Genomic DNA, 26598 nt, shown 5'->3' with positions numbered 1-26598 from the left:
ACTGGTAAGTCACTGAACTCTTTTGGCAAATGATCTAAAGCTGCTGCAGATGGGGGGTAGAAAAGGTAAGTTTGCATCTTGATGAGCTGTGTTGAGCCTATAATTTGATTTTTAATTACAGTTCCAGCTGCTTTAATGATTTTTTTTTTGAGGTTCCAATTGGACCAGGTATGTTTTAACTGGGATTTTAATGCTTTATCAATTAGCAGTTCTCACAGCCACAGCAGTCTTCCAAGATGTTGATACTATAAAGATTGCCCTTTTCACATTTATTCCATGGTGGCTCATCATGTTCTGACTAAAAACAAAACCCTTCAGTGTCCATATTCCTTTCAGAGTTATTACAGCCTTTTGTCTTCAATTGGCCATCGAGCATCCTCACTCACACACCCAGACACCTGTGCATGCACCTGTTCATTGTAACCATACCTATCTATCATACTAGGGGCTGGATGTCATATTTAATATTTCTAGAGCATGCATTTTGTGGTGTGTGCCAATCTCAAAGTTTCTGGAAGCACTTTGCTGACATAGAACAAGCTATTACTTTCCAGAAACTCAAGTAACTGTATAGGATGACACCCCCTAGCTTTCATTTGATTAAAAGAGAGAGAAAGAGAGAGAGAGGCAGGGGAAGAAATCAATAATCGTAACTATATTCTTTTAAGTGGAAAAGTTAAGAAACTGACATAATCAGAGGAGAATTTTATTTCCTCTCTCCATCTATGGCCCCTTTTTTGCCTTTAGTTTCAAAACTCTCACTGCACCAAGCAGCTAAATTATTCACAATGAGCCATTTCTGTATTGATCGCTGAGTATATTTAGCCCTGGCTCCTGGAATTTCTCCATTACTTACTGGAAAACAGGCAGCTTCACTTCTTGTCTCCAAAACCACTTCCCTCTCCCTTACCCCCCTTGTCCTCCGCCCCCCCCCCCCCAAAAAACAACAACTTTTCTCTGGGTTCCTCTCTGGTATAAGGCAGATCAAATTCCCAAGGCACTCGGTACACATAACACTTACATTTCAAACTGGAGAGCTGCTATCAAACGCTTGCCATTACTGATTGTAACAACTTTTAGAGATCACTTTAAAATAAAAACAGACAAGCAGCTTCCTCAAGCCCTTTCAATGTTAACTTATCTTCCCCCTAGTACAGGTAGACAGACAGACACACGGGGGGGGGGGGGGGGGCGCGGAGAACACGTCAGAAGCAACAGGGAAAGAAGACCATCCTAGCCAATGAAATGGAAGGAAAGAAAGGAAAGGACGGGAAGGGTGGAGGGGGAAGGAATGAAATATACATAAAAGAAAATGTTCTTTGATTATTTGAAATGAAGAAAAAAGAGAGTTTGATCACCATGCCCAGGTGTAATGGCAAATCTCCGCTGCTAACCCCCTCCTGCCCACCACGAATGGAGAGATAGTTATGATCGTACTGAAGACATAGCGAGATGGGAAAAGTTAACCCCCTCCCCAAAATTAAAATCCACTCTCCCCCGCCCCGTCCGTCCCCTGAAACTTACAAGTAGAACATTCAGAGCGAACGGATCGGTGGGGAAACTGAACAGGAAAAAAAAAAAAGAGCGAGGTCTCCCTCCCTTGGGATGGTCTTGTTGAGAAACTCGCTCAGGAATGGCACATACTTTCAGGAAAGATGAAGAACAAAAAGAGAGAGGGAGGGAGAGAGGTCAGCCAGTGCTACAGCAATGCGATTAACCAGGAGAGAGAAAAACTTGATCCACCGGTTCCTTAAGAATCGACAAGAAAACTGGAGGAGAGGAAGAAAGGGGGGACTTGGAGTGGGGGGGAGGAGGAACAGAGAAGTTAAAAAAAAAAAACACCCACACAGAGCAATAAACCTAGGCCAACTTCACAGGATTGTTTTTGGCCCTTGGCAAAATGAAGAGATCTTAATTTCATCTCTGCCTCTCCCCGCCCAGAGCACAACCTGTCAAAGTAATTTAAGTCCTGCCTTATTCAATATCGTGTGTGCCATGCCAGTAATAATACTAAAATAATACTAAAAAGGGATCTAGATCACCTTCTCCCAGGTAGCTGCAGCTAGAATAGGAAGCGGTTGCAAATTGCAATTCAAACCCTTGTTGTCAGTTTCCAGAGCTGAGAACTGATTAATCGATTAACATCCCAGAAAACAAGAATTTTAATTGTAAAAAAAAAAAAAGAAAGAAAAAAAAAAAGACCCCGAAAGGCTTTGCCAATCCTACCCCTGAAAGCCAGTCACTATGTTAAACCTACAACAAATAATAATATTAATCTCCCCCTCCTCCAAACACACATATACAGACCGATTTATTATTATTATTGGTTAACAGCAACAAGTCATTTGATCCCATCCCAGCGCGAGAGATGCTACATATAATTACACTTTACTTGGAGCCAGCCCCCACCCCTTTGCAAAGCGGAGACATTCACACAGAGAGATTTCTATGAGCCATAACACAAATAAGCCAGAGCTCTTTCTCCCCCCCCCCTCCGAAAAACAAAATGCCAAGCGAAGATTTACCTCAGCAGTGCATGCAGTACCTCACTTCCATCACCCTTTTGTTTTGTGTTTTTATTAGTGTCTCCTCTCCCTTGCTTTCTGTGCCTAATGCTTGTGTGTTTGGGCACTGCAGTTGGTTATGGAAACTGTAAGCAGTGGATCTGTAGCTAAGGGTAATCCTGTTTTTACTTCCTCCATCTTCAGAGAGCAGGGTTAGCCTGGGACAGCTGGTCAAACCCCGAGAAACCGATCCGGCAAAGACACACACACACACACACACATCACACATCTCACATCTCACCCAGGCAGCCTCTCTCAGAGACACCCTGAGTCGGAGAGAGAGGCAGGACTGGATCTGGGAGTGTGTCTCTGGGCTGCTCAACACACTCGGCAATCGATTACAGGACAAGTGCTGCTTCTGCTGCTCCCTCCCAGCAAAAGCTCTGAAGGTTGCTTCCCCACGCCAGACACTGGAGTGCAGCCTGAAAGAGCCATTTAGATCCCTCTCTGCCGAACGAGAACCACAGAGCCAGAGGAAGGAGGAAAGCCATGACCTGGGGCTGCATTTCTGCAGCCTGCATGAACTTACTTTGCTGCTCTCCGATTCATGATTCAGCTGTTCTATTCCTGAACTTTCTTTCTTTCTTAGATTCTGCACTGTGAAATCACAGACACGGCAGCAGGAATCAGATTGTGTTTTGTGCATGAAAAAGAACAACGAGCCTTTCCGGGTTATAGATTTAGAGATAGGATTGAGGGGCATCACTTCCATTGAAATGAATGTGAGTTGTGTGTCTCAATCCCCTAAACTGCCGTGAAAACCTCAGCCAGTATGGCTTACTATAATGTCAGTGTAGAGTAACAGACAGTGTGACAGCACCGTGCATATAGGTGTGTAAGTAAAATGAAGGCGAATCGAAACTGAACAATAGCTGGTGCCTATAATCCCATATCATTTCAATGTACTGTCCTATAGTAGATTTTTAATTTTGTAACTACAGTACACCTCTACCCCAATATAACACGACCCGATATAACATGAATTTGGCTATAAAGCAGTAAAGCAGTGCTCGGGGGGGGGAGGGGGGTAGCCTGCGCACTCCGGAGGATCAAAGCAAGTTCGATATAACACGGTCTCACCTATAACACGGTAAGATTTTTTGACTTCCGAGGACAGCGTTATATCAGGGTAGAGGTGTATCTGGTCTATTAGCTTTGCCCCAATTACAGTCTAAATGAGAAAAACCCAAAAGGAAACAATAAAGAGGAGAGAAATGTTTCAAATCCATTATTATTTTTCAGTTGGACATTCATTGTAAGTGTGAGATAAATTATTTTTTTAGTATCCTCAGGTCATATATGTAGGAGTCAGTTTAGCAGGGCAATTGGTACTATTCTCCCCCACCATCATGCATGACTCACTCAGATGTGAGGCTAAAATAATATGTGGAAATTTGAATGTCACTCACCATGGACTGTGCAGGTCTTGATATGGAGCCCGATCCAAAGCCCACTGAAGACAATGGGAGTCTTTCCCCTGACTTTTAATGGATTTGGGTCAGGCCCAACATGATCATTCCTTTTGTTCTTTCATGCTTTGATCAATATTGAATTAGTTAATTTGATGATGGACTTTGAAATATCATCATTAGGTGTCAGGGTTAATGCTCCAGTGAGATGAAAGGAAGCAATTCCCACTTACTTTCTGAGCTATTGTTTATATGCTGTCTACATTTTATTACATATATTGTATTACACACAAAACTGCATTAAAAGAACATTAAATTTGCAACGTTAAACACTCAACGTCTTGGAAATGCCAGTATTCAGGTGGCCTGTGCACTCTCGGCCACTGGCGCTAACAGAGTAGCTGCTATAGTAGTTGGTTGTCAGACCTTATGTACACCAGTCACCAGAGGAGGATGAGACGCACATTTTGCTAGAGGGTTTCACAGATATTTGCTGACAGCGGAGCAATGAGAGACTCTATTCTCTTCTATTTAGGGTCTCATACCGTGCTCAGCACCATAGTATCTGAGTGCTTTCCAGCAGTGCATTCAGCAATGTGACTACTGTCCATCATGTGGTCTCTCATCCTCTCCCCACGAGATGAAGTATGTGCAGGGGAGTGTTTTATTTTGGAAATATTTTATTTATTTATGTGTATGTGTATATGAATCTCTGTGTGCATATATAAAATACACACACACACACACATAGACATTGCTGTATGTTTCTGGAATGCATGTATACGAACTCAGGAAGCTTGGGTTCCATTCCAGGTTCTGGTGGGGAGTGTTAGCTAGAGGTCACAGATCCTTGTGCCCATATCCCTCAAGCCTGACCCTTTTCCCCTCCAGCCTGACCTGAACAGTCCTCTGTTTTCCACCCTTCCCCCATTGTGCCATTGGCCCAGTCCCAGTTTTCTCCTCCATGGTTCTGGACTGAGACCGAGGCTCTCCCTACCCCCACCTCCTGACCCCCTGTCCCAGTGTTCCCCATCTTGGGCTCCTTATCCGATCTTAGTGTCCCACCCCATTCCCCACCCTACCTTCCAGTCTCCTTGTCCAGTCAATTTCAGTCCCATTTCCCACCCCCGCACCCCAAACTCCTAACCTGGCTCCTTCCACAGATGGAAGGACAGCTCTCGGCCCCTACGTATTGTGGTCAGGCAACTTCTTCCATCACATTGCCTAGGCACCAGCTGGTGGAGTTCTGAGAGCACAGTACAGATACTCTCCATGTGGTCAGTTTTGGTGCCTGGCCCCTCAGCAGCCAGGAGCAGGAGCAGTGCAGGGAAATCTTGCTCAGCCCCTATCGTCCTTGGCTGAAGCATGCTCTGGACAGATGAAATCTTCAGAGAATTTAGCTGTCAATCAAATGTGTACTCAGCATGAGTGAACAAAGACTTTTTCAGAGGCTTATAACTTGGCCAAATTTGGGCATCTTTTTCCTAAGGACAGCCAAAGGCATATTCTTGACACCAGGGAGACTTCCCGTGCCAAATTTCAAGCCCCCGCTCCAAAGCACGGAGATGCTAGCGCTTCTCAACGAAACAGTCATAAGAATTGTTTCCAATATGAGCAAAACAACCTATTATCCCCAAATTCCATTCTTTGAAACTTTGAAGAAAAATCAGTCTGAGGCAGACACCTGGCATGGAAAATTTCAGCCCAAATGGGGCTGAAACCAAAGTCTAAGCAACTGAAAACAGGGTAGTAGAACGGGAAGTGATGGGCAATTGTCGGCGGTGCTATCAGTGCAGCCTATAATGTATATAGAGATACATTAATTATAAGCCATAAAATAAAAATGCAAATTAAATAATGTTTTCTTCATTTTAAGGATCAAATTCTGCTTGCCTTATGCGTGTACTCTCATTGGACCAGATTCTGATCTCACTGAATCAGAGAGTTATAATGGTACTACTACTACTATCAGATCAGAATATGGCTCCATTGACTCCAATGGCAGGACTCACGTTAGGGAAGTGAACAGAATTTGACACTAGGGGTGAAATCTTGGCCCCATTGAAGTCAATAGCAAACCACCCATTGATTTTAGTGGGGCTAGGATTTCACTTTAGGGGTGAAAATACATCATGTGTATTATGAAAAACTAAATCATAGAAAATACTGTAAAGGCATTTGATGCTTGATGAAATAATACCATACGCTATTCTAAGGCAATCCTGAAAATGTTCAGCTATTATCTTCTGTATTGTGAGAGGGAGAAGCAGTTTATTTAAATATAAAATCTCACATAAGTTATAATGATCTTCTCATAACATTTCTTTCAAATTATGTGTATACACATCTTTTAATATAACATAATCAGAAATAATTATTTCCTAAGTATGTTGGATTTTCTTTTATTTATAATTGAATTACATTTTCTGATTGCAACATATGGATTTTCACTCTGCCTGTGTTAACAGAGGGCTGCTGCTATCTTACCAAGACAGCCAAAAGCTATCACTTTTTCATGCTGCATTTTGGGATTTTATGGTGCCTAAAACTCAGTAGTCAATGTTGAGTTGGTATTTCCATTCTCAATCCTACTCACCCAGATTTGAGAGCACAATCGTCCCACACCAAATCAAGCTACACTTTTTAAAATTATAGTATTACAAAAATCAATATTGCCCTGTAAAGCACTTTGTTGTCTAGCTCTCTGAATCAAGATAAGTTATTGACAATACTTCAGAGAAGCGATTACAGAAATCAAAGACACTAAGGCTAATGTCTATATATAGCTCTTTACACCTCCAAAGCATTTTACAAATATTAGCTAATTAATCATTGCAAAACACCTGTGAAGTAGGTAAGTTTTACTGTTCTCATTTTATATAGGAAAAGATAAAGCAATCAAGTGACTAGCCCAAGGCCATATTGAGTGTTAAGAGATGAGACTAGAAAGCAGATCTTCTGACTTCCACACCTATGGACTTGTCTTGTCTACACAGGGAAATTGTCTACATGGGTATAATTATCCCACAATAGCTATGCTGGAATCTCTCTCTCCCCATGTGGACACTCTATTCCAGAATAAAAGTGATTATAAAGAGCTGATCTTATAAAGTGACTTACAAAATCACTTTATTCTGGAATAGAGTGTCCACATGGGGAGAGGAGAGATTCCAGTGTAGCTACAGCTGGATAATTATACCACTATAGGTCCGCTGATCAGTTTCTCTTTGTGGACAAGCCCTACACTGCTTCTCCAGATGGGTCAAAAAACGGGTGAGTTGGGTTGGGAATTAATTTTTTCTCAGTTTCTAAATTTGAAATTTTATTAGTATTTCAAAAACTTTGATCAGCTCTGTGGGGGGTGAAATAAATGTAAGTGAAAAATTCTTCCTAATTTTGTTGTTGTTGAAATTTTGATGAAAATTAGGGCCTTTTATTTAATCATTTCAGATTCTTTCTTATTTTTGCTTTTGATGCCCTGTAACTTCTCAAACATTAAGGGTCTTTTGAACAAGTAAATAATGGCAAAAGTAAAAGTAAAAAAAGAACAAATGTGTCTTTAAAATCAGTTTGATCTAATCCGGGACCATGAACACTAAAATCTTTATCATAATCCTATAGTTATTGCCTGGCATCACAGGCTGAATCCTGCTTTAAATGCAAACCTCAACTCAGCCTTAATTCAGGAGCTGAGACTGGAGTTTCCATAATATTCTACACCAAGCACTTATCAATTTTACTTAGTGGAGCAGTTGGAATGATCTTTTGGTTAAGGCACAAGACTGGGACTCAGGAGAGATGGGTTAATTTTCCATCTCTGCCACAGATTTCCTGTGGGACCACGGACACTTACTATATCTGTGCCTAAGTTCTTCATCTTTCAAATGGGGATAATAGCATTTCCCCATTACACAGGGCTGTTGTGAGGATGAGTTCATTAAGGCATTTCAGGAATGCACTTAATATTCCATTGATAGGCCCAGCATAAGAATCTGAATAGAGGAGATGATTTCACCTTTATATATATATATAGCAACACTCACAAAACTGTTCAGAATATCTGTCAAAATACTTTCAGATAAATCCCTAAATGCTCCTTTGCTATGAGGCTATGTAAGGTCAAGGAGTTCTTGGAGTCACCCTTCAAAACAATAGGTAAAATATTTATATTAGAATTTATGCCAGCCCTCAGATTAGATGTAATAGGTAATAGCCCCCCAAGCAACCACTTATCACAACAAAAGTTCCAGGTGTATTTTGTTTTTGCTCACTTAAAAAAAAAAAAAGTATACTGTTGAATTGGACAACTACGAACACCACAGCAACAGACCAATGGATCTGCTTTATCATAATACCAAGCTCTTATCAAAGTGCTCTGAGATCTACCGACGAAAAGCACTTACAAAGGGAACCTGAGACACAGAGGGAAAGTAACTTGTCCAAGGTCACCCAGCAAGCCAGTGGCAGAACTGGGAATAGACTCCAGTCCAGTGCTCAATCCACTGCCTCCCTTAGCTACTATTGGACTAAATCATCAATCATCTAGTCATACAAGGGCTACTTTGAAGACAAATTGCTTCAAGTCCTAATATATTTTGAAGAGAACATACATAGACTATTATTTACCTATTTCTGCACAGGACTACCTAAAACTACATAAACACTAATCTATTTATTATGCACGCCTCTCTTCCTTACAACACAAAGGCACTGTTTTATATTTATATGCACCAGCATCAATAAAGAGACCTATAAAGAAAATAATGATCATCCTGGTGTAGCCGCAAGCTACACCCTGTTAATTCTGAGAGAGGTGCAACATACTTTACTCATTGTAGTCACTGAAATAAAACCCGATAGATTAATTCCTATTAAAAACAGTTGATATTTTCCAGACCGACATATTTAATTTATGGTGAAGCACAATGCTCGTAATAGCTCAAAGAACTCAGAAGCTGCAGATCTGTGTTTGTTACTGTTGTACAGGCATACACTCTATGTAGAACTGGGGAAAAGGTAGATTAGGGAATCTGAATCCTTAATTTGTGAATAGTTTCTCCGCTCCCCACACAAGGGTTAGTTAGGCTTTCAAGAGCCATGGACGCTTTGTGGGGAACTTTGTAAAACACTCTGCTAGCATATCCTGTGGTTTCTGTATTTTGCTTCTCTTGTCTTTGCAGTTAAGGATTTATTCACGGAGACTTGATATTTGGTTTTTAAAGGTACACTGCTGCATTTTCCTCCCCTGAATTCAACATCCTCTGTGTGAGACACAGAAAATGCATTATTGCTTCCCCCCTACCCCCCGTCAAGTAGACAAGGTAAAGCACATAAATATACATATGTACACTGAGATGCCTTTTTCCTTGTACCTCAGTGCCCAATTGAATTGCTTTGTCGGATGTGCTGTCCCTATGGTGCTGTATTTGATGTTTCACTATCAATAATAAAAACCTACATATTTTATGTTCTATCAATATATAAACTTACATGCATAGAGCACCTTTCATGTAAAATGATCCCAACGTGTTTTACAAATTTAAACTAGTTATAGATACAACATTTTGGGGCAGGGAACATCTTTTTGTTTGTACAGCACCTAGCACACCTCCAGGCACTACCTTAATACACATAATAAATAATAATTAATAATGATCACTCTCCCCTTGAAATGTTATTATCATTAGGGTGAAATATACAGTAGTTGGTATTTTACTGTGCCCAGTAGGGTAGCACAACAGATCACACAGTATCTGATATGAAAGAGTGCCAACTCCATTTAGAGCTCCAGGAGGCATTTTTTGGTAGGCAGACAATTATTACCCAAGTTGGAATTTGGCCAAATCATAGACGTCAACATGTATACTCTTACAGAAAGTGCAGTGGAAATGTTTAATGGAAACTGAACCGAATCACAACTTTGTCTCATCTGAAAATTCTGTTTGAGGTGAACTCCTCTTCTATTGACAGGACGACTTCTGGGTGAACCTCAAAAGCTTAGGAGTTCAGATCTGGTTCAGATAAGCATCCAAAGTCAGAAAGCCTTTCTGAACTTCTCAAGTCTACCAAACTGGATTCTTAAGACAATGAGAATTTACTTTCTTGCAAGAAATCTGGCACTCACTCTTCTGGCTGTAGACAGAAATACGGCAAGAATGGCCACGTTTATGGTTTTGCAGCACTTTCCTGCATGGAAACCAGAATTGATAAGACCACCTGCTGTACAAACATTTCTGACCTGCAAAAAGAATTGCAATTTGAGTTTTTCTCTAAAAGTGGGGAAAAGCTTAGGAGGCAAGGTTAAAGTTCTCATTGACTCCAACCCAAAAGGCCCATTACAACCCTGAAGAACTAAGTTCAAGTGACCATGCCTTCCAGTTTTACTTGGACAGTCCCACTTCTTCAGACAATATCCTGGTGTTCCCAGAGCATCTTTCAGGATACCTGAAATGTCCTCATTTTTTATTTCATCACTCAGAAAATTTCTTTTTATGTCTGCAAAACGTTTGGTCAAGACGTATTGCTCTAGAGAATAAAATTTACTCTGTTTACCTGAAGCAAATGGTCCAGTGGAATGAGTGTTCAGTGTGATGAAAAGGGTTTGCTGTGAAAAGTCGAATGAGTGTAGATGCTATCAAAGCCATTCTTTTGCTCAAAGGGAAGGATAATGACACTTGCTCAGTGGTTCAGGACAAACTCATTCAGAACATAAAATTAACTGAAAGAAAATGCTCCCTTCTGAGAAACAGGCATATGTCACTGTTGAGTCAAAAGTTGGCAATCATGACACTACCTCATGAAGGAGGGGAAGGATGGTCCAATAGTCAGAGTGTAACTTTGGGACTTGCGAGACTTACATACAATTCTCTGCTCTGCCACAGACTTCCTGTGTGACCTTGGAAAAGTCATTTTGTGGCTCAGTTCCTCAGTTATAAAAGGGGGATGACACCACTTCTCTGCCACAGATGTTGAGGATAATTAAACACATGGAAGAATGTGAGATGCTCAGATAATAAAGTAAAGGGGGCCCATACAAGATAGACTTTTAAAAAAAGTATTATTTTGCATGAATATTTCATGCCAGTAAAAAAGTGTCACCGCAAAAGTGTTCTGGCATTTGACTGTGAAGATATGGTTACCTTAAATTAAATGCACCAATAATCCATTTTTAAGTGAAGCCACATTAATGCTAATTAACCATAGGCAACAATTCAGATCATGAAAATTAAACATTTATTAGCGTCTTTTGACACTACTGCAGATAATACATTAAAGTATATTTGACCACAGCCTTTTAAAGCTGCATGTTAATTTTTATTGTGAACCATTCAGCTGGCTCTCTGTAACAATGGAGTTGATGGAATGATTCAGAGCTTTTGTTATGAGTCTGAATCATACCGTGAGAAGGATTAGTTTATTTTATTCAGAGGATTTTTTATAATTATTATTTCAGAAAAGAAGTAAAATTTGCCTACATCCAGACCTTATCCACAGACAATTTTCCCGGAAAAGACCACTTTAAATCTCATTGTTGTAAACATTTATTTTTTTAGAGGCAGAAATTCCCTTCTTTTAGCTTTCTTCTGAGGACAAATTAGAGAAGATTGTAAGTCCATCTCTATTACTATAAAACAAATCTTTTCTTCCTGACTTCTGCCAAAATCCTATCATGGTCTTTGATATCTGGAATTGCAAGTATTTTCTGTGTATGGTCAATAGTGGTGATTTTCCTAACCAAGATCTTGTCCATCTTTCCTAGACTTGTAGGGTCACTGATTAAGTGTAATTTCAACACTTCAGAAATCAATTTTTCCATGCAAGATCCTGATCCTGCAACACTAAAATCAACAGGGACTTTACCAGTGACTTCAGCTGCAGCAGGATTGATCCTTGAGGGCCTAATTTAGAGTCAGTTAAGGTCAAAAGATTCCTGTTGACTTCAGTCAGTAATGAATCAGGACCTAAATAAGAAGACTTGTGCCTTTGTAAATGGCCTTCATTGTGCCTGGAAGGCCATTTATTTGGTCTTTAAAATTCCTCTTTGGGTTGCCTGTCTCAGTTTATGGCTGTCAGGACCCCAGTATCAAACCCAGGCCCCAAGGCATCACCTTAGCCACCATGCCATAGCAGTGCTGACTCACCACTCCTGACCAGCAGCAACTATATCTCCATAGCAGCCACAGCCCAAGCCACTGATTGGCTGGACAAGCAGCATTCCTATTGGATAACTGGACTCTGTAAAGACCCCAACAGGAAAAGAAAGTTGCCTGACCAACAGGCCATTGCCTGCTGGTTGCTGCCTCGCTTGACCATGCCTTGCTGCCTCGCCCACCTATCCTGCCCATCCGGCTCCTTGGATTGAATCTCTTGGCTACTGACCCCCTATGAAAAAGCTGACCATTGCCCTGAACTGTCTCTAATATCAATTAACCTCCTGCACGCACCACTTGACCACAGCTCTGGACTGCCTTTAGCCTGCTTCAGCCACTGGGCATTCCAATAGCATCCATCCATTGCTGAAGAGTATTCACTTTACACAAGAGTTTCCCATATGGATAAGCCGAACAGAGTTTCTTGGGGCTGAAACCCTGTAGAAAAACAGTCTTACAAGTTACACATCCAAATAGAAATGAAATCTTTTGGGTATTTTTAACTCTTCTGTAGCATTCTCTAGCGGGGATATGATTGTATTAAATTCTATAGGATGATTTAAAAATATATATATAATGTTCTCTGAAATGTTATAGAACCTTTTCAGAAGAGTTGTCCAATTTTGCAGACAAAGTAGCTACAGGTATATTCAGCTGATCTGGTTTTAAACTTACACTGAGTTAACTTGACAGGACAACAACAGAATCACATTCCTCCATTGAAGTTATCCTATATGGTGTCCTATGAAATTTTGCACTGGATATTTTCACTTCAAGATCCTCAGGTCTCTTGTTTACTTTAGATTGTGGCATCCTGACTTCTTCTATATAGCAAGCCACCAGAGACAGATTTTCAAAAGCATGCATCATTGGCTTAACTTTGTTTCCATGGAAGTCATTTTGAGATTTACTGGGGACTTCAATGGGAGCAGTTTGGCCATCAATGAGGTGTTTTTTTAAAAAAATATCACCCTGAGTCTATTCCTTGTTTATCATTTTATATTAAAATGGATACAGCCATCTTCTCTGAGTCAGGACTTGGCATCTGGTTGACCATTCCAGCTGGTAGCAAGCTCCACCACATAAAATAACATGCCTATCCTGTTTTAAGGTTGTAATAATAACAACAAGTCTCTTATCTGTGACTGCATGGCTCTTGTAACGAGCAGGGTTAGCCAAAAAAACATCTTCAGAACAATGGGCCTAGCCCTATAGTTTCTTATGGGAAACTCTTCACTGTCTTCAGTGGGAGCTGACTCATGTCTGATATCCTTTAAGAGTAAGTTTCTTAACTGTAGATAAGTGGTGCTCCAACAGCCTTTTGATAGAACAAAGATGCCACCCAGTGGCCATCTACAGTGCTGTTAACTAATAATTCATGCTTTACAGTAGGACCATAGAAATTAGAGCTGGGAGAGCCCTATTGCTCATCTTGTCTCCCTCCTCTTCACAATGCACAGGCCCAGTCATCCTATCAGATGTATGCACACAACTCCTATTGACTTGGATTGGAATTGTGCAAGGCACAATCATGCAGATGACTGGTCCTTGGGTTCATTCCTTACACTGTATTCTTGAAAGCCTGTCCCCTCACACACCCACACCCATTTTAGATGAAAAATTATGGGGCTTCATTGCTTCCTTTGGGAGGGGATTCCAGTCTAATTGACCTTATGATTTTTCTGATACTCAGCACAAAAACTTTCATTTGTTCAGTTTGATCCCATTACCCCAGGCAGGTTCTGTTACATTTACACCCATCAAAAACTTATCTGCCTTCAATAGTAACTAGCCAATGTGAACATATTTCCCTCTATCACTCTTCCCTCACATGCAATTTCTCCAGACCAATCATCATTCTGGTTACTCTTCTGTGAATTCCCTCCAGCTGCAGACAGCTTACCATCAAGATTCCCCAAAGTGCTTGCCATATATCAGGTGCCCTCTCACCAATGTGGTACAAAGAACCATTCTCTCCCAGTTCTATGATGTGATGCTACAGTCATTATAGTCCAAAATTACATTGGCATTTATCTATGTATCCTGCAATTACATTGCAAGTACATATCTGATTTGCTGTCCCCTTAGGTATCTTTTTGGCATTGTTGCTTCCTAAATAGCTCCCTCCCACTGAATATCTCTGCTTCAGATTGTATTTATTCCCTCATGTATAACTTCCACCCCCCGCCCGAATCTAATTTTCTTATTTCCTGCACATGTCATATATCATCTGACTCTAACTCTTTTAGTTATTTCTTGGTCCTGGCAGGTCCTTGAAACATTTTCCAACACTGTTATATGTTACTGATTTCATATTGTGCTTTATAGTCTATCTGGAACATGTCACTTTGCTGAACAGTACCGTATTATATTTTATGTAACCAGTACACCCTTTTATGCTTGTGTGATTGGTTTGCACTTTAGCTATTTTAAAACACCATGATAGTACATTATTCAAAATTTAAAGCAGGGCATCTTTAAAATGCTGTCTTGTTTCTTATCACAGTTGCCAGGCAGTGTAGAGCATCTTAAATTGTTATACCGGGCAGTAAAAAAATGTTACCCATACACATTAACATTCTGTCCTCTTTCATTCCTGCCTACAGCACTACCTAATTCGACTCGAAAAAAATTCAAGTAATCACGTTCTCCCTCTCTGTCAGTCTCATGTTCAGATCTGCCCATAAAGTTCGGACAAGGAGAGGTGGGCTTTACTTTTTCAGTTTTATTATTTTTAACTAAACATTTAATCAAATCTATAGTTCCTATTTAAACTGATGCTGTTGAATTTTTTTAATATTCGCAAATGGCTTTCCATTTTAATTTGTAGATCTAATCAAAATGCAGTCACGCTTTATATTAAGGGAACATTTATAATTAGTTTATAAAGGGCTAATAAATTATTAGTAGATATTTTAATAACTGGTTAATGAATTATTATAGAATCCAGCAGTTCAATAGGTTGTTTATAACCACGGCTTATAATTCTCTACTAATGTGCTTCTAATCATCTATAACATGTAATGTACATGACTGTAATATACTTACAGTATCTATAAGTCATTTATTAACTCTTATAAGCTATTTATAAATGCACCCATAAGTATGATAAAATGTGACCCAGAAGGCATGGGGTGAGATCTGGTGCTGCACCTCTAAAAGGTACAGCACAGAACTTTCAGCCCAGCAGTTTGGGGGATTATGGTAGCTTTAAACCATCTCTGTGTCATCCTAGTCTTGGGCTGCTCTGTGGACTGGCGCAGCCATTGGGGTCTGGCTATACTGCATGCCAAGCCCAGGCTCTGACTCAGGTTTGAGCCAAGTCTGCCTTCCGTACACACACAAATAAGTCTGACTTGGGTCTTCAAGCACTCAGGACCCAGGTCCTAGGACCCTGCTGGGGGTGGGTCGCAGCCCGAGTCCCATTGTGACTCTTAGAGCCAAGCCCTCTCATTCTGCAGTGTGGCCACAAGTCAAGCCTCGGACCTGACTCTCAAGATCTGCATAGTTCAGTGTGGACGTGTTAGCACAGCTGTGAGACCCAGTGCCAGCAATTGTAAATCGAGTGTGGACTCTCAAACGCGGGCTTGGAAACACTGAGTCCACAAGCCCAGGTCCCAAACACAGCATGGACCTACCCCTAGACAGCTCTGGGAACCTGTCTAAGTTATAGCAGCTTCTCTGGACTATCCTATGTGGCTATATGGATGTTATTTGCCTTCACCACAGAAGCCAGATCAGCAGAGTGCACAGATGGGGAAAGGTGGGAGTTGGGTTTGACAGAACACCAGGGTCCAGGTCTATCAGTGACTTCAGTGGAGCGATGATAATTTACACCACCTGATGATCTATAGCAACATTCCTTACTGTAACAAACTTGATTTTTCTAGTGTTGCTTGATTTTGAGTTTACACCGAGATAAAATGTGTAGTAACCATGTACAAAGTATTGGTTAAACAGCTGCAGAATGTTGAGACGTTAATTCCTGTCCTAGGTCAATTCACAAAAGCAATGGCCACCATGTTTGATTCAGACAAACGAAATCTCTTACTCATCCCAGTATTATTATTATTAAATTAAGATTAGGCCACATTGTACACCCTACACATCATTTATTGATTTTCAGGGCTTAAAGCTAGCCATGATTTCAGACATATAGAAAAATCTGTCACTTCGGAGGCTTTCTGCTATAAATGGCTTTTATGTTAAAAAATATAACGCATTCTGTAGCGTGGCCTGGGATTTTCCATATGTACCTTAGGAGATCATGGGTTATGATTAGAATATGAGTACATCCCCAGTTTAGTACATGCCCACACACATGCTGTGGGTTTTCTTCTATTGGATTGCTTTCAGTATGAGGAATTTCTTTGCTTGTTTTTGGAGATCTATCCCTTTATAATGTGGTGCTTGGTTATTTTGTTTTCATATAGATGAACACCTCCTTGTTTAACTTGGAGGATTTCATTTTCAAAAGTGATTTCTGAAAAACCAATCCACAAAACTGCACAAACATGGCATTTGCAGCTGCAAAATCCACAGTTGTGCCTATAAATGTGGTTAGGTGCTCGGGTCCTCAATGTCTGTGCACAAACAGGGGTTAGGTGCGTGTGTACTTGGGCTCATGTGGAATTTTATGGGACATTTTTGAAAACTGAGCTCCTGGCAACTACAGGACTCAGGCCACTGGTCTGGGTGCAAGTCATAGCACAGAGCCACATTTGCACAAACTGAGCTCAATTCCCAGATATATGGGAAGCGGATGGTGTTGACTTAATATTTGATATTTTAAAATATTGACCAGGCTGAAACCTTTTAAGGCCTCTGCAAAGGCACAGTGAAAGGGAGGACTAGTCAGTATCTTACCAAGCAATTCTTTCTTCTTGGACTAATATTGCATAATACATCTGCAGCCATGTAAGCTGTTATGTGCCCTACTTTGTGGTATCCAAATCCCAGCACTTACCATCAGGCACATAAAATAGTCCAAGCCTCATTTATACTGGGTCTGAATAAGGCTAAGATTCTGGAGCATCCATCTGATGACATACATACTTGACAATGAAAATATTAAATAGTGATCATGATGTAGAGGGAAATGATATGGTGAAAATTTCTTTACTGGATAAAAATGAATTATGTGCACCCCTGCATGTAGGCGGAAAGTCCAGGTTTTATATATGTCTTCAATATTTAATGAGAGGGACCTGAAGAAATTAAAACATTTAAAAAATGTCAAGATTTAGTCACTGCAATGTGTTTCTAATTTTTCACACATTCAGTGGAATGTCTTAAAATGTACATAAAAATTCAATCTGGACATCTTCCGTAAATGGTCCGAGTTTGGGGAGGAAATATTTTATTTTCCTTAATCGGTGGAATAAGTGCCAATTTTAACTGCATTTTCCATGCAAGCTTAATTATGGAGTCACTCATGACCAATGCCTCCATACAGGGCCGCCCAGAGGTCGGGGAAAGTGGGGCAATTTGCTCGAGGCCCTAAGCCCTGCAGGGGCCACACAGGGCCCCGTGAGCCCTGGCCTGGCAGCGGTCCAGGTCTTCAGCGGCATTTCGGCGGTGGGCCCTTCAGTCGCTCTGGGTCTTCAGCGGCGGGTCCTTCAGTACTGCCGAAGATGTGGAGCGACTGAAGGGCCTCCCGCCGCCAAAATGCCACCGAAGACCCGGACCGCCGCCAGGTGAGTACAAGTGCCGCAGCTCCCCTGCTTTGCCCCAGACCCCCTGAATCCTCTGGGTGGCCCTGCCTCCATAATTGCCTCAACACTTATTTTTCTAGTGTGAAACTACATTGTTCACCTTTGGTATTAGACTGACCAGCAAATTATCTATTCTTTGTCATATGGCATTCCTCCTAATCATGGGACACAGAGACATTTTTTCTTAAATTTTTCAGTTTAATGATCTGATCCAGCAAAGCACTTAAGCCCTTGTTTAAGTGTTTCGCTAAAACCGGCCTAAGCCTGCATTTAACACACATGAAAAACCAGCACGCAAAACCCTAACTCAAGGTGTTCTAACTGGCAACATCCTTCCATTGAGAATCACAGAATCATAGAATATCAGGGTTGAAAGGGACCTCAGGAGGTCATCTAGTCCAACCCCCAGCTCAAAGCAGGACCAACACCAACTAAATCATCCCAGCCAGGGCTTTGTCAAGCCTGACCTTAAAAACCTCTAAGGAAGGAGATTCCACCACCTCCCTAGGTAACCCATTCCAGTACTTCACCACCCTCCTAGTGAAAAAGTTTTTCCTAATATCCAACCTAGACCTCCCCCACTGCAACTTGAGACCATTACTCCTTGTTCTGTCATCTGGTACCACTGAGAACAGTCTAGATCCATCCTCTTTGGAACCCCCTTTCAGGTAGTTGAAGGCTGCTATCAAATCCCCCCTCACTCTTCTCTTCTGCAGACTCAACAATCCCAGTTCCCTCAGCCTCTCCTTGTAAGTTATGTGCTCCAGGTAGGCTTTTATTTTGGACACAAAAGTGACATTCTTGCACTGCCCTGAGAGCGGACCAGGAGTCAGAGTCAGAGTTTGGTTCCTGGTTGCTCCGGCTCTATACCTAGCACAGATTGCTTCCCATTTCATGCTGGCTCCTATGTGCTGGGCATCAAATGGTGGGATTGGAGAGGCAGATCCAAGGTGCCGCCCACCTGTGTGGGAGCAGTCCCACAGAAATTGCCCTCCTGCTGATACCCATGGTAACTATTTATTATTTGTATTGCACTAGATCCAAGAGCCCCAGTCCTGGACCAGGACCCCATTGTGCTAGGTGCTGTACAAACACAGAACAAAAAGACAGTCCCTGCCCCAAAGAGCTCACAATCTAAATAGAATGCAAGAGATGATAAGTGGATACAGACAAACGAGGATGCACAAGAAAACAACAAGACAATACTGCTCATCATGCGGGGCAGAGGTCTCAGCACACCTGCTGCCTAGCGTTGCGTAGGTCTTCGTAGGCATCATGGCAAAAGAGAGTTTGAAGAAGTGATTTGAAGAAGGAGAACATGATATGTTCCGAGTAGCCAATGTCACAATTGTGTCCTTTAGGAATACACTGGACCCTCACTAGAACGTGGGATTTGAAATCCATGCGCGGTACCGCATTATATGCGAATTAGTGCTATATAGACGCTCATTCTAGTGAGGGTCCGGTGTATTTATAAGTCATATACTATTTCCTCTAGCATCAAAAATTTGGTAAAAAAAAGGAAGCTAGCTGAAAAAAAATGACCTATCAAAGGCTTCATGAAATTGGAGCTACTACTGTGCACACGTTCTGCCCATTCATAAATAATGGAAATACAAAGCTCAGACACCATGGGTATGTCTACACTGCAATAAACCACCCACAGCTGGCCCAGGTAAGCTGACTCCGGCCCACAGGGCTCAGGCTGTGGGGCTATACAATTACAGTGTAGATGTTTGGGCTCAGGTTGAAGTCCAGGCTCTGGGACCCTCCCACCTGCAAATTTATAGGCCCCTAGACCCAGCCAGCTGACACAGGCCAGCTGTGAGTATTTTATTCAGGGCTGGCTCCAGGCACCAGCGAAGGAAGCAGGGGGGCACTCCATCTGGTATCGGGGCAGCACCTCTGGGTCTTTGGCAGGAATTCGGCAGCGGGTCCCTCAGTCCCTCTCTTCCTCTTTGAGCTGCCGCTGAAGTGCTGCCGAAGAGAGGGAGCGAAGGACCCGCTGCCGAATTGCTGCAGAAGAATGAAGCGGCGCAATTGAGCTGCCGCCGAAGTGCCTCCGATTGCTTTTTTTTTTTTTCTTTTCTTTTTTTTGCCCCTTATGGCAGCAGAAAAGCTGGAGCCGGCCCTGATTTTATTGCAGTGTAGACATATCCCATAAGTGTGGCGGTACTATTTATTGCATTCCTTGGGGGAAAATAACAGGAGTAATTTCTCTTAGAATTACTACGGTTTACTTTCTAAAATGTGTGGGACTGTAACACTTGCCGATGTATATTTTGAGAGTTAGCTTTGATAATTCATTCATTCACACCTCCAGATAACATGATATTTTTAAATTATCTTCTTGTACAACAATGCTTGATGTTCACCTGGTTCCCAACACTCACAAAACAGAAAAAAGTGCAAACCTATAATACCCATGCAGTATGATATTTTTAGATCAGATAGATATAAAGGTTACATTACTTGCTCTCTGTAACACATTATTCTTTTCAGTCTATATTGCACCAAATATATAACTTAAGAAAATGAGGGCTAGTGAGAGATTTAATATATTTGTCATTACCCTTAGCTTGGAAAAAGAGAAATGAAAAAAAAATCTATGCCAGTTTACACTAGCTGAGGATCTGGTCCATAGCGGTTATGTCAACAGTTAGAAAGGTGTTCATTTAAAAAATAATCTAGTTTCATCTTACATACATCATATATTTTAAAACTATTTACCCTAAAACATTGAACTACCTTGTTGCTATTGTAATAAGCTGGTTTCAATGCAGGAGTAACTGGATGGAATTCTATGGCACAGGAGATCACACCTGCTACTGTATTTTCCACTTAGGGTGACCAGACAGCAAATGTGAAAAATCAGGATGGGGACGGGGGGTAATAGGAGCGTATATAAGAAAAAGACCCCAAAATCGGGACTGTCCCTATAAAATCGGGACATCTGGTCACCCTATTTCCATTTCATGCATCTGATGAAGTGGGTTATAGCCCATGAAAGCCCAAATAAATTTGTTAGTCTCTAAGGTGCCACAAGAACTCATTGTTTTTACTAAAATCTATGAAGTTGGCATCCATATTGAAAAAAGAAAAAGAAAAAAAAACAGAACTTACATATAAAGTAACTGTAAGGGCTAGATTCTGCAGCCCGTACAAGTACATAGCTCTGATTTAAGTCAAAGTTGTATTGAGTCTGTGCATTCTTTGGGTCGGGGATTCTCTCTTATGATGCATTTGTACAGTGCCTTCCACAACAGGACCCCGATTTTAGGAGGGAGGAGCACTAGCCCTGCTGTAATATGGGACTTTTGTGTGTTCAAGGGTGGTACCACGTGGCATGAAATATATAATAAATTAAAATTAAATAGTGTAGTTTTTTTCACAACACAGAGAAGTTTTAGGGCAAAATCCTCCTTTCACGTTGCCTGTGAATCTCATTTTGACTGAAATTCTGACTCAGAGGTGGATCTTTTTGCACTCCCCTACTATATCTATATATATTAATAGTTAGAAACCCATCTCTGCATAGATGCAGGTGACAGAAGGATCCCAGGGGGAAATTTTCTAAGGGAGAAATGGCAGTGAGGCAACTTAAGTGCCATTTCTGCCTAGGAAAATCTCCCTCTAAGTCTCTTATTTTCGCAGGCAAAAGCAGACCTCGCTCCGTAGCTCCCCTCCACCTGAACAAAGGAACACATCTTAACATAGGTGAGGGTAAGTAATTCTACAGCTGAGCACTGAATGGGATGGGAAACAGATACAAACAAACAAAAAATAATAATTTTCCATGGAAAATTTTGATTTTTTTATCAAAAAACAGCAACCCCATTTTGTTTGTTTTGCCAACCAAAACCAGAAGATTTCCAGCCAAAAACTGACAAAAAACAAACAATTTTTTTTTAGCTAAACATTTTGGGTTTTCTAATGAAAAATCAAAATGTTTTGGGGAAACAGTTGCTTTTGCACTGAAAAATTTCACTGAAAAAGAAGTTTTGATGGAATATTTTCAACCAGCCCTAAATGTTTACTTTTTCTTTAAATGCCTAGCAGGAAGCCAGAGGATCAGGTGGAAACTAGAGAAGTTTCTAGACACCAGGGGGTCAAACTGTGGCTCGTGAGCACATGCGGTTCTTTTACCATTAAAGTGCGGTTCTCAAGCCCCCCCTCGCCTCCCTCATTCTCCACCTACCAGACTTGGGGATGCGGGAAGGAGATTGAGACCTCTGGCTTGCAGTGGGGTAGGAGCTTCTGTCCAGTGGGAAGGAGGGTCTTGGGGCTTCAGCCCTGCGGGGTGCACCTGCCGGGGATCAGGGCTTCAGCAGGCGTGGGGCTGAAGCTCCAAGCCCCAGATCCCAGCAGGTGTGCTTCAGCTCTCGAACTTCTGAAGATAATTGTATGCAGCTCGGAGAGCCAGTAAATTTGGCCACCCCTGTTCTAGACAAAAGATCAATAGTGAATCAGAGAGAGAGAGAAAGACACAAAGTAGCTTAAGGGAGAATTTTGTTTCCCTTATTCTAAAAAAGTTCTCTGTTTAATGTTAGAAGAAAGCAATTTTCCATGATTCTTTACCATTGTTACATCACAAGTGGGACTAATATTATCTAAAGCACATTTATAGTTCTGTTGGAAGTCCAAAATCATAGACTGCATCGGACAATTTGCCCGCAATATTGTATATCAAATATAAACCAAGGATCATGTAACAGCTTTGCTATAGCCTCTATCAACTACAGAATTTTATGGCCTCTTGTGTATTTGCCAGTGGTGAAAACAAACAGGACTCATGGCCCTGGCCCATAATATGCGCATGAGGAGGTGTTATGTCCCAAGCTTCCTATGGCATGGTGAAGGCCATAGTTACAATAGCTTGGACAGCTCAGACACTTCTCAGATGTGTGTTGTAGCTTGCGCTTTACCAAGAGAATTGCCCTGGAGAATTATTGACAGGCCCCGTTAGGCTCTTCTGCAAAGTGTGCATTTTTCAAGGCAGGAGAGCAAATTGTTTAATGTGGTTTTGAGATTTCCCCTTCTGGTAGACAAGTCTCTAGAAATGTGTAAAGAATATAGTAAATTCTCCTGTAATTTTTTTGCATGAGACACACAAGGAGTCCTGGTTCAAATCCTTACAGTTTTGCCTTACAGAAGTCCAAAGGCTGTAAACTTGTTGAAAGAAAAGGAAAAAGGTCAGAGGTCAGATATGGGTGAATTTCACCCACTAGAGATAGGTGGCTTAAATACCTTTTAAGATCTGGGCCATAATATATATAGGTGAAATCTTGGCCCACATTGAAGTTAATGGGAGTTCTGCCTTTGACTTCACTGCGGCCAATACTTTACCTTATATTAATTCAGTAACTGATGGCTGCACCATTTGTCTTTACTTGGCCTTTTGTCAATTAAAGATCAGTCAATCCAGGATATTATATGTCCCCTCCTTCCCATCACCATAGTAACTGAGCATATTCATGAATGTATCCTTATAAAACCCTCTGATAAGAAATTACATCACAGTAACTGTGCATATATTTCTTCTGTGAGCAAAGCAGAATTATGTCTTGTGTGGGCTGGTTGCTGTATTCTCCAGTCTAAAAAAACTTTCCCCATTGAAAGGTTTAGAGTAGGGAGGAGGCATGTAATTATTTTTAAGAAAAACAAAACACTTTCCACTACACTTTATCTTTTCTTTTTCTGTGGTGAGAGTCAGGTAATTTAGATGTCTGTTATCAGTTTTTCCTATTGGCACTGCACAGGCTCAGCGTAACTGATGTGCAATAATAATATACATCTGCTCTTTGAAATGTACCGGGGAAAGTCAGTTAGACTGTAATTCATGCCTTTTATGGTAGCAAAGTAATTAACACCCCATGCAAACTTTCTTTTTTAAAGTATGTGATGAAACAATACAGTAAAGCTATCTGTAGAATAGACCATTTTAATCAACAAAGGTTATAAACTCTAAAGCGTCACAACAATTATAAAGATTAGGGCTTGAATTCAGCAAAGCACTTAAATATATGCTTAACTTTAAAGACATGCTTAAGTCCCATTGAAGTCGGTGGGAATTTAAGTATGTGCTTTAGGTGCTTTTCTGAACAGGAAGGGAGGTAATGATATTATACTATACACAGAATTTTAAACAGTGATGGACAAAACTTAAAGAATATGGAGGTTAAATGTATGGATGCAGTGCAGCCAAAATAAGAACAGGTCCAAATGAAATCCAGTGCTTAGATCAGCTCAGTGAAGGAGGCCTATCCCATTGCCAGGCCTTCAGAGACCTTGGCACTCCTCCCCCATGAACTACTCTGGCCTCTAGCTCTCCATATCGTTCATAGAATCATAGAATATCAGGGTTGGAAGGGACCTCAGGAGGTCATCTAGTCCAACCTCCTGCTCAAAGCAGGACCAACACCAACTAGACCATCCCAGCCAGGGCTTTGTCAAGCCTGACCTTAAAAACCTTTAAGGAAGGAGATTCCTCCACCTCCCTAGGTAACCTATTCCAGTGCTTCACCACCCTCCTAGTGAAAGAGTTTTTCCTAATATCCAACCTAGACCTCCTCCACTGCAACTTAAGACCATTGTTCCTTGTTCTGTCATCTGCCACCACTGAGAACAGCCGAGCTCCATCCTCTTTGGACCCTCCTTTCAGGTAGTTGAAAGCAGCTATCAAATCCCCCCTCATTCTTCTCTTCTGCAGACTAAATAAAAGAACTGTAGGGACAGATCCCCATCTACCTACATGGGTGCAGCTCCATTTACTTCAATGTCTCTACAACTCTTTTCAGAGCATTCATACCCTGTGCTCTGGATTCCTTTAGAAGCCAGAGCCCACACAAATTTAACATGGACTGAGATGCAAAGACTCAGTGGGGCCTTACAGTCCAAATCCTCACTACTGGACATTAGTTTCAAGTCTCTTCAGAGAGGTCAAGACCTGAGGCACTGATTCAGGCAAACAGCCCTCTTCATGACAGTACTTTAAGCACATGCTAAAGCCTCAGTGAAGCCAATGGGACTTAAACATGTGCAGAGGTGCTTTGCTGATTTGGGACCTGAACAATAATGAAGGTTGAACCATCCTTTCTCTCATGGAGGTGGTTCCTCCAGGTTGCCACTGAAACACATTGGCAGGACAGAATAGCAAAACCTGAACTGGCATACTGCCTAAGTCAGGGGTGGCCAACCTGAGCCTGAGAAGGAGCCAGAATTTACCAATGTATATTGCCAAAGAGCCACAGTAATACATCAGCAGCCCCCCCAACAGCTCCCCACCCTGGCTCCCAGCACCTCCCGCCCACCGGCAGCCCCGCTGATCAGCGTCTCCCCCTCCCTCCCCGCACTTCCCCATCAGCTGTTTTGTGGCGTGCAGGAGACTCTGGGGGGGAGGTGGGAGGAGCGAGGGCACGGCAGGCTCAGCGGAGGGGGTGAGAAGGGGTGGAGTGGGGGCAGGGCCTGTGGCAGAGCCAGGGGTTGAGCAGTGAGCACCCACCGGCACAATGGAAAGTTGGTGCCTGTAGCTCCAACCCCAGAGTCAGTGCCTATACAAGGAGCCGCGTATTAACTTCTGAAGAGCCGCATGTGGCTCTGGACCACCCCTGACCGAAGTAGTAGTTGTTCTGTGGATATGCAAAAGACATCTGCTTCCTTTGCTGTCAATTCAGCACTTGAAGTCAATTCAGCATCTGAAGAGAAAAAAGGAGGGGGGGGGGAGGAAGTAGCTTTTGTGCATTACATGTTTATTTTTCATTAATCCGGGTACATAGGCCCCCCCGCCCATCCTGCCAAGACTCACAATCATGCTATACTTTATGCACTGGGAGCATCAACAGAGCCACTCACAGCCTGTATAGCTAAGCATGGGCGAAAGTCTTTGCAGAATCAGGACCTTAGTTTGTGCATTATAATAACCTAGTTCATGTCGCAAAATGATGGAGACTGGCTTCAACATTTGTCAGAAAACTCAAGCGTTCACCTTTTAAATGCCAAGGCACTACAGCAATTGATGCTGTCTGTGGAATCATCTCATGTTCAACCACTTCTGCAATAGTCTCACTCAGGAAAGCAATGATTTAAGGGCTCTAGTTTTGCCCTCTAGGGAGGTAAACCACTTGTTGACACTCATCGGATTCACAGACATCTGTGAAAAGTAGAAAAGACTCCCTTGAAGTTCTACTTTTTAACTCCTTGCACTTCCTTCATCTTTTTAAGCCAGATCCTTAATACAGTTTATGGCTTGTGAATAACTGAGTAATAAAGTGAAGGACTGGATGCAATAAATCATGATGCCCTGTCATAAATTAGCATATGATACTGTACTCTGGGGTTCTGAACTCATGATGCATGAGTTACTTTGATTTCTGTTTTCTGTGATCTACCTGTTCACCCTAAAAATCTCTTTTTTCTCCTTTTTTAAAATTCAATACAGCACTGAGTTTCATTAAATGTTTATGATCCTATTACAGGATACATTTTTTTAGATCACTGTAATAAAAGGGAGTTGATAAAACTTCATTATCTGTAGTGCCAGAGGATGAATAAAATCTTATATCTACAAAGTTTGTCCATAATATTTGCTGCAATAACTCTTCAAAAACCCACCATTGTAACTACAATTAATATCATAAAAAGACACAGTGTGGTCCTTAGACATTGACAGCACAAAGGATGTGAAGGAAACGCTACACAGACAGACTTCTATTGTCATTGCATTAATTACATGCCGGCATCACTTTTTTTAGTGCATTATCAT

The 26598-nt window shown here is 41.5% G+C and overlaps 1 protein-coding gene across 2 annotated transcripts in view; it reads right to left on the bottom strand.

Annotated features, from left to right (window-relative positions):
- IKZF2 (IKAROS family zinc finger 2) overlaps positions 1-2682 on the bottom strand; it is a 144037-nt gene extending 141355 nt beyond the window's left edge. For both annotated transcript variants that reach the window (XM_054044579.1, XM_054044580.1), the window contains exon 1: positions 2526-2682. The gene's annotated coding sequence lies outside the window, so the exon portion shown is untranslated. The remainder of the gene's footprint in view (positions 1-2525) is intronic.
- Between the last annotated feature and the right edge of the window lie 23916 nt (positions 2683-26598).

This window comes from Malaclemys terrapin, chromosome 11, assembly GCF_027887155.1.
Source record: "Malaclemys terrapin pileata isolate rMalTer1 chromosome 11, rMalTer1.hap1, whole genome shotgun sequence".
NCBI classification, from domain to species: Eukaryota; Metazoa; Chordata; order Testudines; family Emydidae; genus Malaclemys; species Malaclemys terrapin.
Note: the sequence above shows the minus strand (reverse complement) of the source record. Positions and strands in the feature narration are given on the sequence as shown.